This window comes from Ambystoma mexicanum, chromosome 8, assembly GCF_040938575.1.
Source record: "Ambystoma mexicanum isolate Mex_15411 chromosome 8, UKY_AmexF1_1, whole genome shotgun sequence".
Classification (NCBI taxonomy): domain Eukaryota; kingdom Metazoa; phylum Chordata; class Amphibia; order Caudata; family Ambystomatidae; genus Ambystoma; species Ambystoma mexicanum.
This window is the reverse complement of record NC_090929.1, coordinates 499,518,574-499,532,040: the sequence shown is the minus strand read 5'-3', so window position 1 is coordinate 499,532,040 and position 13,467 is coordinate 499,518,574. Positions and strand designations below refer to the sequence as shown.

Below are 13,467 nucleotides of genomic sequence, written 5' to 3'. Positions count from 1 at the left end.
CAGGGGGGCTGTATAAGAGATGCACTGTAATAGTTTGGTTGGGGGAAAGGTGTAACTTCAAGTTTGGCAGATGGTATCTGGCCATTGGGGATCAACCTGAGTTCAAGTGGGCTTTTAAAAATGATGGCTATTCCTCCACCCTTAGTTTGATTGGTGTCCCGGTCTTGTCTAATGATGGAGTAATTGTCAGGAACAGCTAGGGAGAGTGAGGGACCAGATGCGCTGTGCAACCAAGTTTCGGTGATGGCCAAGAAGTCTAAATTTCCGATAGTAATCGTGTCTGCAATATCAAGGGCGTGTGCCGATCGGGCATTGATAAGGGCGCCAATGAGCTTCTTGTTATTTGCCTTGATATGGCACATAGTCAGAGGCAGTGATGGATTTAAGTCTGCAACCGGTGCTGGGGTTGGGTTGTGTGTAGGAGTGTGGTCATTGAGTGGACGTGGGAGTTTGGCGTTCGGCTGCTGGCCATGGTGGCGCGACCTCAAAGGGAGTCTGGATGCTAATCTGTGGTTTCTAGCGTGCGAGGTGCATGGTTGGCTGCCATGAGTGCCAGCAGTTTGGTACAATAGAGATTGGCTAGGGGCTTGATGCGGGCTGATGGGGCTACTAGCAAGAGGATGAGTGAGAGTATGAGTCAGGTGGAGTCTTGAACCTAGCCTCAGATTGCGGTCGGAGATGGAGGTGGGCTGTGTGGGTGAGGTGGCTTTGCTGGCTATGCTAGGAGACTAGTTAATGGTTGCACGGCAACATCTTGCGCCAAGTCTCAAATTTCTGGCGTAGGTGGTGCACGGACGATTCGGTGTGGGTTTGGTGGCAAAGTGTCGGATCCAGAGGGCTGGGTCGTTTAAGTAAGAGTTGGGTGCAATCATGATGGATAGGATGCGTGGATTGTGAGAGTGAAGGGCGAGTAACAGGTGGGGGCAAAAGGTGCAGCTGAGCAATAGTGATGCTTGAAGGCAAAATCAAGAACAGAAATGAAAGTAGGGCACATAATCTGAAGTACAGTGAGGGACAGTAAGTGAACTGCAACGGGCAAAACCGGTACAGTAAGTAGGTTGAGTCTACAGTTCGCAGCATTTTAAGCTCTACCACTGTGGTAGTTGGAGGGCATGTATGACCCTGCAAGACTCAAGTGAAGAGTGGGTTTGCTAAAGTGAGACCACAATGGTTAACAGTATAGTGAGATCATAAGGGTCATTGCAGATGTAAAGATAGGCAGGGTTAGACAAAAAAGAGCAATTCAAGATACACACCTGGTCAACATAGCACAAGCTCAACATTTCAAGCCAATTGGACAGATTGCATTAAGAAGAACAGTGATTTCCATGTGGATAGTCAGGGCTATGCAGAACTGTGATCGGGAGCAAAGACGGGGGGCAGGCACAGACTTAGTTCCTAAGCATAGAAAGTCTGAGGTAATGAAGCAGGCAGTGAGTGTTTGCGATAGCAACAATATATATTACATCAGCCTCAGTGTGAGGATAGCGTAGGAGCAAGATACATAAATGACAATGGAGGTATAGTTGGCATAGGCGGCGATTAACAGCTCGCAATACACGGGTATGGGGTCGTCGCCAGAGTGAGCGAGCATTTACAAGCGCATCGGTCAAGTGATATGAATACATAGAACCATTATGCAAAAACAGTATGTGAAGTATTTAGATCTAACAGACAAAACGAGCTTGGGCAAAGATCAGTTACACAAGCGGGTGCTGTAAAAGACGCGCTGCCCAACAAGGCGAGATAGTCTAGGGCACCAGGAAGTGACCGCAATGTAGATAACGCAGGTCACTACAGATGGGTTCAAAAGTACTGTATGGTTCAGGGTGGAGTCCGGAGCCGAGCAGAGTTTCTGGCTGTCGGCTTGGAAGGCGTGGACAGGCTGGGACAGGGTAATAGCCTTCGTTCAGGCCTTGGTGCTGGAAGCCGGTTTACGCCTGCCGGCTTGGTCTTTGAGCTGCTGTTGGATGCGTAACAACCGCATATTTATAATATAATTCCAAGCTGGCCACCGATGAGTGAGTACTTGTGGTCCTGCGCGCTGACTTAGGACAACTAAAGCAAGCTGCGCAGGTCCTCGGAGATGGACACGCCGTAGAACCCTGAAGTGGCATACCACTGCCAGAAGGAGAGGAGAGACAGACGCCCTGACATTTAGTGGACCCCCGTGAGGGACAGGCGGGAGGTCCTTGAGCTGACACGGGCCACTCGGGAGAGACTGATTGCAGCGGTGCAACACCCCCCCACCCCCCTTTATACACGCAGGAGAAGAAGCAACCACGAAGGTGCAGCGTTGGCTGGGGCTCCCAGGATGCTCCGTGCCATGAGCACAACCTCTGCGAACGATGCAGAGCCAGTGGCGAGTGGAGGAGCTCATTGGAGAACACTGGTGCCGAGCTGGAGTCCCAAGCCTGTAGTGGTGAGCGGGAGAGTACGATTTTGGAGGACCCATGAGATGGGTCACCTGGGAAGAGAGCAGGTGACCTTATCCACCGGGAGGGCACCGCAAGTGACAAGACACATGGGGAGGGTAGTTGGAGGCCCCAGACACGCTGTGGATTGGGCCCAGGCAGAGAGGAGTCACCCCCGCAACCTTCCCCCCCCCCCCCAACAAGAGGAGAGCTCCCAGGACAATAAGCCCTCCTGGGCGGAAGTGAAGAAAAAGGCGCCCGGCCTCCGCCTGTGCCGTTACGGTGAGGGCTGGGGAGGGGGGCAAGAGGGAGGCGCAAGGAAAGTAACCGGGGGGGAGAAATTGGATGGAGGGTCTAGAGCTCTCTTGCCCTTCAACACCCCCTCCCCCCACACCCCAGAGACTGTGGGCCGAGAGAGGCGAAAGAGTGGTGTGCTCCTAATTGGAGGAGGCAGCAGGAAATAAAGCGGAGATCACTCGAGCAAATGCCTGAATAGGTTGACGGGGTACTGGGAATGAAGTGCAAGAATAAGAGCATCTGGGAAGAAGAGCAGAACTGGTGAATGGCACCAGAGAGCGGTACATCAGGCAGGGAGAGCAGGGGGTAATTCGCCCTGGACGTGTTCTCTTGGCTTCGCCAAGGAGGAAGCGTAATGGAGATGCTATCCGAACAGATCGAGAAGACCAAGATTGGAGGGGAGGGTGGCAGGGGAAAGCGACAAGGAGAGCCTGAAGGCAACAACCTCGAACCCAAACACCACCATCTTCCCTGGGCCGCTAGGAGGTGGACAATCGAGCCAGGCTCAGGCAGAAGGTGGCGCCTGTGGGCAAACCAAGACCCAGAGTAGACAAGTGGCAGGCAGATTGGCCACACAAAGCTGGTGCTCGACCTAGGAGAGACACGCCCAGCAGCAGGGGAAGTAGAAAAAGAGAGCCTTGTGTAGGAATAACAGCTGCAGAATGTGAGAGCCGAAGGGGGACCGCTCCAGATGCCAGGGGCAAAGGGGAACACCCCAGCCAGACTTAAAACTCTCTCTGAACACCAAGGGGGCCAAATGGAGCGCTCTTGGAGACACCAGACAGAGAAAGGGGCTCTGGCAGCAGAGGGGAAACAGCTGGAGAGGGGAGAGAAGGTTCAAGCTTCACACAACGTGGCCCTCCAATAAGGACGATTTAAAAGAATGTCTCAAAGATCTGGAGGGGAGAATGGCAGCCACGTCCCAGGGCCAATTTGCGATCTTGAGGGAAGAACTGGGAAATAAATAAAAAAAAAATAAGTAAGGGAGTGTGGAGGTGAAAGGGCACGAAGACAGGGTAAATGAAATGATATTTTATTTATATCGCGCTCGTACACCAGTGTTTCAGAGCACGAACAGGGGCTGTCACAGAACAGGGGCTGTCGGAGATCTCAGAGGAGGTAAAACAAAATTGTGAGCTCCTTGCAAAGGTCACCAGGGCCACCCATAATCTGGAACTACAAACTGAAGCCTTGGAAAATCACTCTTGCAGAGTGAATATACTGGCGGAAAGCATCAATGAATGAGTATTAGACGCTGAGCTGAAGGGAACAGTCCAGCCATGGGCTTAATTTTAGGGGGGAACAAGGGTGTTTGACCCCCTCAACTTTTTGTCCCCATTCATTTGGCTGGGGAACCTTTTCTTCAGATGGCATGTCTCCTCCCCCCCATCCCCTTCCCCAACATTTTCCGCAAAGTTACTCCACTGAGTCCAGCAATGCTTTGGGAACCTGTTGATGGACACACAGCTGGAGGATGTAAGGATTGACTGAATAGACGGTGAGTCCTAAGAGGTCAGGCCAGGAATGAGACCGAGTGACGTCCTGGTCGTCCTAACCTCGTATGAAATGGAGAGCATTCTACAGGCGGCAAGGGACCAGGTGAACTTAACCGTGAATGGCTCGCAGGACCAGCTCTTTCAAGACTTGCCGCTATCCCCTCTACAAAAAAGGAGGGCGATGGGCCGGTGACGAAAGCCTTGATCACCAAACGTATCCCCTATAAATTGACTTTCCACCTTGGGCTGATCATCTCATGGCCTGGTAGGCCGCTTCAAGTTACATGGTGGAAGGCCCATCACTCCTGTACTTGGAGGAAGAGGATGTGGAGCCAGTGCCTCCAGCCAGAACCATCTCCCCAGGAGGGAGTAAGCCCTGGGAGTATTCGGGGGGGTATGGGAGGCGTTGGGGCAGAGGGGCAAGGTTGAGAGGCCCTCAGGGGACTGCAATAGAGGAGGAGTTGGAGGGGGGGGGGGAAATTGAGGCCCTGATAAGATGACAAGACAAGAACCCACGCCAAAAGGGGCAGGGATGGACGGGTGGATAGTTAGGAGGACGGGTGGGGCAGTGGTAGCAAGCGTGTTGACACAGGAGGGTTGTAGGAGGATTAAGGGTCCAGAGGGGGATGTCCCAGGAATATACGTGGGCCAGAGCTGCAGGGTAGCACCCAGGGGGAATCGTAGGCTCTCCTGGCCCGGTCCGTGGGGGCAGGGAGGGAAAGAGGGAGACGGCGAATAAGGGGAGCTGAACTGGGGGGAGAATATGGGGGCAGGAATGGGACGGAGAGACGGGGGGGGGGGGGGCACAGCACCAGGGAAGGCGGGGGTGGGGCGTGGCCTGGAGGGATCACAGCAAACCTAGGGGTGAGGCTCATCACATGGAATGGCTCTCAAAATTCTATCACGTAATGTCAGGGGGCTGAATACCCCAGTTAAACACAAAGGTCGAGATGCTGATTAGATGCGGCCAAGCAGATATAACAATGCTGCAGGAGACACATTTACAGAGAACCGACAGGTCGATCATCGAATTCAGGCAATTTTTGCAAATTCTCCAGGGAAACAGGGGGCAGGGGTCCTGATGGGGTTCAGGGACTCACTTAAAGCTAAGGTACTACGTAGATGCACAGGGGAGATACTTACTCCGAAGCTAACCAGGTCTAATCAACTCAGAGGCCTGGTACAAGATTATGGTTCAGTGGAATTACACTCCAGAGCGGCTGCACAAGATGTACTTCACCACCTCGCAGGAGTGTAGGAGGGCGTGTACGGGGAGAGGGGACTCGAGGCATTTATGGTGGGACTGGCCAGCATTGGGGGGGGGGGGCTTTTGGACTTTGGGGCCCAAATACAATCAGTGGTCCAGAGCCCCTCGACACTTAGGAAATTATTGTGCGGGCTATTTGACCTGTAAACCATGCTCCCCTATAAGCCCCAAAGTTAGGCCCAATTGTTGATGTGCATATGAAAGAAATGCCAATAAAAACATGTTTTAAAAAAAATATAAAAGTCACTGTGACTGTTTATATCTCCCCGAATGGCATGCATCGGTAAGCGTTTGCAGCAAACGCAAAGTAAATATTATAGATGTGTCTTGTAGCTATCATGGCTTTACCCCTTGAAGTTCAAGTCAGTCAGTATATCTGTAACTAAAATTGCTCTTTACGTTGGGGATGTCGCTTCGCGTGATGTGGTCTGGATCTAGGACCATTCGATGTACTTTCCTGTGAATTCGTCGAATGCTTAATGTCACTTTCGATATGCTTGGTATTTTGGCGAATAATTCCTGGCAGGGATTGTGCTTTTGTCAGTTTTGTACCAGTAGCAAAACTCGACTGTGAAGTAATGATCCGCAGACTCGGCACTGCAGCCAGATGATTATTAAAAGGCCCGATGAAGTGATCGCACATATTTGGCAAATTATTGACCGTAAAGGAAGCGGTTGTCAGCAGCGTAGATCATGCATACCATAGCAATTGGTATGCTGCCAATGGCAATAGCCCATAACAGTTACCGCGGGGGCACTTAGCATATCTGCTACTGTCTTCTATCTGGAGACCAGAAGGATCTGTGTCTGGCTTTGTGGAGATTGAGTTTTTCACTGCTGTCCACTTCCATTATTTTAAGTAACTGGTCATCAGAGGCTTGCATTTCTGTTGTGGTTATGAGAAGTTGCTCCAAGCTGTATCTGTACAGATGTTAAATGTTAAAGGTATTTGTACCATGCACCATCACCAACAGAGTTGGTCCCCAGGCGCTCTGGCAGATCTGCAAACGAGAAGGTGGGATGGATTAGTGAGGTGAAGAGGGAGTAGGATAGTGAGAGGAGTGGTGTTCCGTTGGCAGCTTCAACTCGGTATACACCGGGTGCTGAGCTTTGGTGCGAGTATTGGATCGATGTCAGTCCTCATGTGCTGTTGGTGCGGCATGTGTTGTGAAGTGCGTGCGGGTTGTTTTGCGAGAGATGCTTGTGTGAGTTTTTTGAATGAGAAGTATGCAGAGAAGTTAAGCATTTTTGGTTAGTGGGTTATATGCTATTTAACATCCTAACATTCACATTTCTGTCTAGATCAGTGTTCACAGTTCCATTTAAGTGTGGGACGTGCTAACATTGAAGATCCATCTAAGTGTGGCTTGTGCTAACATTCACAATCCTGTGTAGATGCGGCGCAGGCTAATGTTCACAAGTCTATGTAGGTATGGCACATGTTATTATTGGCAAGTATGTTAGTATGTGATGCAAGACAACTTTTACAGTCCAGCCAGGAGTAGATTTAGGCTGGTGGTCACAAATCTCTCCAAGTATGCATGGCGCAAGTCTATGGCAGTCTACGTTATGGAGAGGTAAGGTAGAATGGCGGGGGCTTTCTGGAGTAGAGTAATTGCTCTACACCCCACCCATGCCACACTTCGTTTTTTTTTGTTGGTGTCTGTTAGCTGCTGGCTTCACTGGCTTCCCCTGCAGACAACTGCAGACACTCTCTGGAGCTGCCTCTGTTGTAGCCGCCCTTTGCATTGGGGCCCTTAGCCACAGGGCTGCCCCGGGGTGGTCACTAATGAGCAGTGAGCCAACCTATCAGGGACCGGGGCGGGCTGGGAGGCGGGAGGAGGGAGGAAGGCCAAGCTGGGAAGCCGTGGGGAAAGAGGGGATGCAGGCTGGGGCAGGGGGCCCAAAACACACACAAAATGAGTCCAAACAGAGGCCCAAGAGAGTCCTCTTTTGGATCCGCTCACCTGCAGTGCCTGGTGGAAAAGGCAGCAGCATGAGCAGGCTCCATACGAGCCTTGGATGGCTCTTTGAAAATTGGCCAATGAGGGACTGGGGCGGTGTTGGGAGGCGGGAGGAGGGGGGAAGGCCAAGCCGGGAAGCCGTGGGTAAAGAGGAATGCAGGCTCTTGCAGGGGGCCCAAAACACACACAAAATTTGTCCAAACAGAAGCCCAGGAGGATCTAAGAATACATGTGAAAACATGCGAATTGTTCTTTTTTGGAGTACAATATAAGCTTGGAAGCACAGGTAATAGATTTAAAAGTAAGCATGGTTAAATACAAACCTGCTTGAATCCAAGGCTTGCCTATAAGCAACACAGGACCGATTTGCTTGCTTCTTTGGTTTGCAGCCGGTGAGTTGCAAATGAATGTGAGGCGCTTTCTAAGGCGCTTTCGTTTGACTCTTGATGATGTGTGCAGGAAAGAACATGATGCAAATACCATATTGGGTGAATTACATGACTTTAATGTTGTCGCCTCAACGTTTCTGCTGCCGACATTTCTTCGCTGTAATGAGTTTATGCACAGTCCGGAGCATTGAGTTTATATATCTGTTACAGTGCAAAGTCCACTTTTAACATTGTGTTAAGACAAAAACGTTGTATAACTTTCGTGATCCAAAGAGTATGTTGCTTTATAGGCGACTTTCTCATTCAAAGAACTCTCTCAAAAGACGGCGTAAGAGCACAGCTGGATTTCTTCCTCTTTCAAGCTCATAGGCATTAAATCCCATCTGCCCACTCTCTGCACTGCGAATTTTAGCCTCGCCATCTCCCTTTTTCCCATTTGTCTCCCCCCGCCCCCAGTTTCTCGAATTCACAGAGAAAATAACTAATTGTGTTCAATTGGAGGAAGTTTGACTGGAGGTAACATCTGGAGGTTTGGCACTGGGAGCAGGTAGATTCTCGAAACTGTTCTGTAGGTGGCAGTGTTTCCAGAGAAGCCGACCCTACTTGATATCATTTGTTGCATAAGTGGAAGTTCGTTTCCTGTTAAACTGATCCGTTTCGATAGTGACACTTTCACCCTCAGCCGCTAGTCGAGGAGGGTGGACGTTCTGTGCTCAACAGCTTGGGCCCCCGCGGGTTTCCGAGCTGGTCTCGTCACGCGCTGCACTTGGGCGCGGCAGGTCGGGGTGTAATAGTCACCCAGCGCCTGCCTCCGACCACGGGAACGTCTACGGAGAGTTTGAACGGTGAGTCTTTTCAGCTCGATCAGATATGCGCTTTAAATGTACTTGGTTTCATTGCCTGAACCCTCCCGCTTTCTTTGGAAATTGGGTGTAAATGCACGTCGGTCTATTATAGTAACACAGGTCAGTTTCTAGGCCTGGGTTAAACAGCAGAATGCGCACTTCAGTACCGTTCTATTCGCTTCTAATTAAAAAGAAAAAGTAGACCATGTACTATAAAACAATATTGCAACAGGAATTCATTTTTTTCATCCCACGATTATGTTCGTTGTGTAAGTGAAGGGCACTCTTCTAGATGTTGCTACAGCAAAAGCACATATTGCTGTTGCGTGAACAATTGATAGCAACATTGTAAGAAAATAGAAGTGTAACTAGAGCCACCCCCTGCCCCCCCCCCCGCCCTCAGAGTTGGTAACGCAGTGCTGCTCAGATGATGGATGTGAAATATAGGGAAAGATTTAGGCGGTGGGCATGGGTGCCGACTGTGAGTTTCAGTAGGTTTGCGTCTAAGCCGACACCTGTTTCGACAGTGCAGGCTTTTTCAAGGCTCGAATACTCCGTTTTGAGGTGGTGCACCTATTAGATGGCTATGCTTGCTCAGATTCGCTAAAGTGTTCGAAGGTAAGTGTTCTGTTGTCCTTTCTGATCATTTGGTCCACACCTCCGGTTTCGTGACTGTTCGTAAAAGGGTCATTTTGGGTGCACCATTGTTTTACATTGCCCCATTACAGGTTAAAGGAAACAGTGTACTGCCTAGTTCGTATTGCCTGCCCCCCCCCAATAATATGAGACGTGGACCACATGACCAGAAAGGATAAAACTGGATGTTACCACACTATTGTTCTTGCTTCTCTTTCGCTGTGGGCTTGTACTGTTTTTATAGCTAAATAATGCCATATTTTGAATAAAAGGTACATACTTTTTATGCTTAGTGCATGATTAAATATGGTTCACCTATTGGGCTCTTATTCAGGGATGTGTGGTGTACAGTTCCCATTTTGCATGCTATGGGGAGTTTGAGTAGGGGACACGGGAGGAAAGGGAAGAGGAGGGAAAACAATTCCAATGTCCCTCTCCCACAATCTCCCATCTTATCATCCTTCCTCTCTCTTCATCCTTTCCTTGGTCTTTCTTTACTCGCCTCTCTTCTCAAAAATCACTTAACATGCATTATTTCTCTCCTCTATTCGGCCCTGCCCCATCCTCTACCCTCCACCTTTCTAACCAGCACCGTCTCCCCATCTTTCTGTTTTTCTCTTCCTGCCTTCTTTTTCTTTCTCTTCTCTTCCTCACTATCCTTCGTTCCAGCCGGCCCTGTCCTTCCATTTCTCTCAGCGAGTCGCTAATGCACCGGCTTCCTCTGGTTGCACACAATTGCAGTAACATGCCAAGCTATAGCATTGACCATTTATTGTTTTTTTTCCCTTATTTTAATTATGAATTTGCATAATTGGTATTGAGAAATGTTAATGATTTTACTACATTGTGTTTTGTCAAAAGATTAAATATTTAACCATATAACAATACAAAAAAACATCCCAAGCTATATTATTGGAAATGAAACCTGCGGCTTCCAGGTTAAAACAGATTTCTGCAAAAATGCTTATTTGTATTACAATACTGAGTTAGCTTACTGGAGGCCGGTCCCTGTCCCTGTGAGATGGTGCAGATCATGTCAGCCTGCTGTATATGTACCCTCTATCTTACTGAACGGAAATGCTACTACAAACCGTGTCTGTGCTAGAATTGAATTCTGCCTTGGAGGAAGCGAAATATGTAATGGCCGGATCAGGTCCCACACTTCGCCCCTGGAAACGCACAGGTCTCGCCGTCATTTAATAGGACGGCATCATCTAGATGGGGACAGTTTTGCAAGGGACAACATCCTGCAAGGGGGCTGAGCTCCCTGTCCTTGCTCCTCATAGGGAGTCGGGGTAGGGGCGGGGACTGTCCTGAAAATAAGGTTCCCCAATCCATGTTGCAAGGGAGGGTGAATTGCACTGCAGCCTGGAGGTGGAGGGCGTTAGGGGCGTTTAATTCTTACTGTGCCATAGCAAAATGTATAGGTGCATTAATGATCTATATATATCGGGGGGCCAGTTTACCTCTGCAGATGAAGAAGTGGGCACCAAACAGAGCAAGGGCACCAGACTCCATAGAGGTGGTGAGGTCTAGGAATAGGGGGCTGGCTTACTCGATGTTCGAGGGACACAGGGAGTGACGCGAGACTGATGAAGGAGGCAAAGATAAAGAGTGTGACAGGTGAGATGGGCAGAAATAAAGCAAGTCGGTTAGAAGGAGAAAGAAAGGAAAGGACAAATGAAAATAAAAGTCAAAGCAAGAAAAACAAAAGAATTAGTGAAAGGACAACAAACTAAAGACCAAATATGAAGCAACATCTATAAATCATTTATCATAAAAGCGCCAAATAAAATGTGTAGACTTATTTGAATGCAGCTTATAAAAGGCACAAGTTAAACCCCAAAATAAAACTTTTCACCAATTTGCCGAATTGCCATATTCCACAACCCTAATTTTCCCACTTGCATATGCGGATGGCAAGTTCCCTGGAATTACCTGGTGGCGCTGTGGAGGCTGTTCACAAGGAGCTGCAGCCGCACAGACATTCAGGTGTGGATTCCTGAAGTCCCTGGGAGAGGGAACTGGGCAGGACTTGGGTGTGGAGTTCATCATGAATTCCTTCTGACCTTTCCGTGCTCTCACGCCACCAAATCCCGGTGACCTGCCACCCAACCAAGGCTCCGGTAGTCCATTAATGACCACTATTCAGCTTGATGACCGGCCTGCCCACTTGGAAGCAAGCAGCACTTGCTAATTTTGCAAGATCCATGCTAACCTTTCAGCAAGCCTGCGCCCAGCAGGAGCAAAGACAAACAGTAAGTAGGCTATGAGGTGAAGCAGTCATGTTGCAAATTAACCGAGTACCTAGAATAAGTGCAACAATGCCTGCCAAATCGTTTGAGTGCATGTGCATTTAATGGGGAAAAACGAGTATATGGAGCGAGTAGCCCATTCTGGGAGTTAGTGCTTTTTTGAAAAAAAATGTTTTGTTTGAACTGAATCCGCATACCGGGAGAAAAGTATTTTCAAAAGAAACCCCTTTGGTGTTCCTTTTGACATGGGGTTTCTTACCTGCTCACCCTAAAACAACCCACAAACACGAGCATGAGTTTCATCTCCTGCTACAAGACTGTAAATGAATATACATTCCTCCCATTCTACTATTGTACCTTTCTCCTGGCATTTACTTCAGTCTCCCACCCCTGCCCCCACAACTGCCTACTCCTGCAAGCAGTCCCTGGCACTTTTGATTACGCCAGCAAAAAAAGCCCTCTCAGTCCACCATGAACCCCAACATTCTGGTATGCCAGTGTTATGCAGAAATGATCACCCTGTCCAAAGTTGTGCGGTCATATAAGCATGCTTATTTTCGCAAAAAGCTGCTCATTTGGGAGATGGGAGACTTCTTAAAAAAAATCTTGCAGCAGAGTATCGCACCATTGGCTTCATCGTGGGAGGTGTATGGATATGGGCATGGCAGACTTTTGTTTCCTGCCTCTGTCCCTGTAGCTCAAGCAGTTCTCCGAGGAGTAAAAGGCTGTCCCGTCTGTGCCCTTTTCGTTGAATGCCCACTCCCTCCCCAACGGTGCCCCGGCCATTGCCCAGCCTACCTGCTGCTAGACACGGGCCTGGTAACTGGTCCCATAATCAATGTATAGAATATCCCATACCAAGGCTTGCAAATAAACATTACACCCATCATTTCCAGATGGGGCATGCCAGGTTTCCAAAGCACATTCTCGGAGCGATAGTCTTGGTTCACAACAATTGGTTCAATTGGCCCAGAGTATGGATTGCAATGGTGCATTTATAAAGGCTCTAAAATGGTCAGGCTCCCAGGGGATCCTTCTTCCATTTATTGTGGCAATGTCTGATGATACACGATTTCTGGCGGGCTGTCCTTACTCGACCAGGAACTTAGCGTTAACCTGAGAGACTCCTTGTTGGGCATAGGGGGTGATTCAACTTACACTCGCTTTGAAACGCTCCTTCTGTCCACTGCACTGGCTAAATTCAACATGGCATGGGGAGTGGGTGCACCCTGTCTCTGGCTAAATGGGAGCAAGCTGGGGGGAGGGGGCAGTTGCATGCTATTGGAAGAATGGGTATACAGATCTCGGGGCTGCCCCCCGTAATTTGGGAAAAGATGGCATAGGTGAACGTCTAACGGCTGAATTTGTGTTTAACCTACCCCTTGTACTGTTTGTATGCCATTCTCGATTGTTCTGTTCATTGACTCATTTTTCTTGCATCTTATTCTTTATTGATACTTGTACAAGTTTTGTTTTGAAAAACCAATAAAACAAATGTGAAAATGACTCTAAAATGATTGTCCTCATGACATTGAGTCTTACAATGACCCCCCCCCCCGCTCATCCAACTGACCGAAGTCTGAAAAAAAACAATGCCAGATTAATAATTCTACTCACCCTTCAAATCAGTCAGTCCCAGCAGAGCTGCTATTTCATTCCACATATGCACACCAACGATAGCCTTAAAATCATCCCCTTTCATTTGTGACGCTATAAAAATATATTTAGCCATGCCATATATTTTACTAGCAATGATGGTGTTGCATGCCCTTCCTGTCATTTAAATGATAAAGACATTCTTCATTTGTCTTCAAAATGTGGGGCTGCCCCGGAAGATGTCCGATGGTTGATGCAGGCCTGAGTCTCTTCAAAATGGAAGGAAGGGGAATGCTTTTAATAGACAA

At 48.8% G+C, this 13,467-nt stretch overlaps 1 protein-coding gene across 5 annotated transcripts in view; it reads left to right on the top strand.

Moving 5' to 3' along the window:
• Nucleotides 1-13,467, top strand: part of NADK (NAD kinase) — a 798,433-nt gene that overhangs the window by 324,009 nt on the left and 460,957 nt on the right. The window contains exon 1 of one of the 5 annotated variants that reach the window (XM_069610164.1): nucleotides 8,483-8,672. The exons of the other annotated variants lie outside the window; for them this stretch is intronic. The gene's annotated coding sequence lies outside the window, so the exon portion shown is untranslated. Of the gene's footprint in view, nucleotides 1-8,482; nucleotides 8,673-13,467 lie in introns of those variants that run through there. 5 annotated transcript variants of the gene reach the window in all.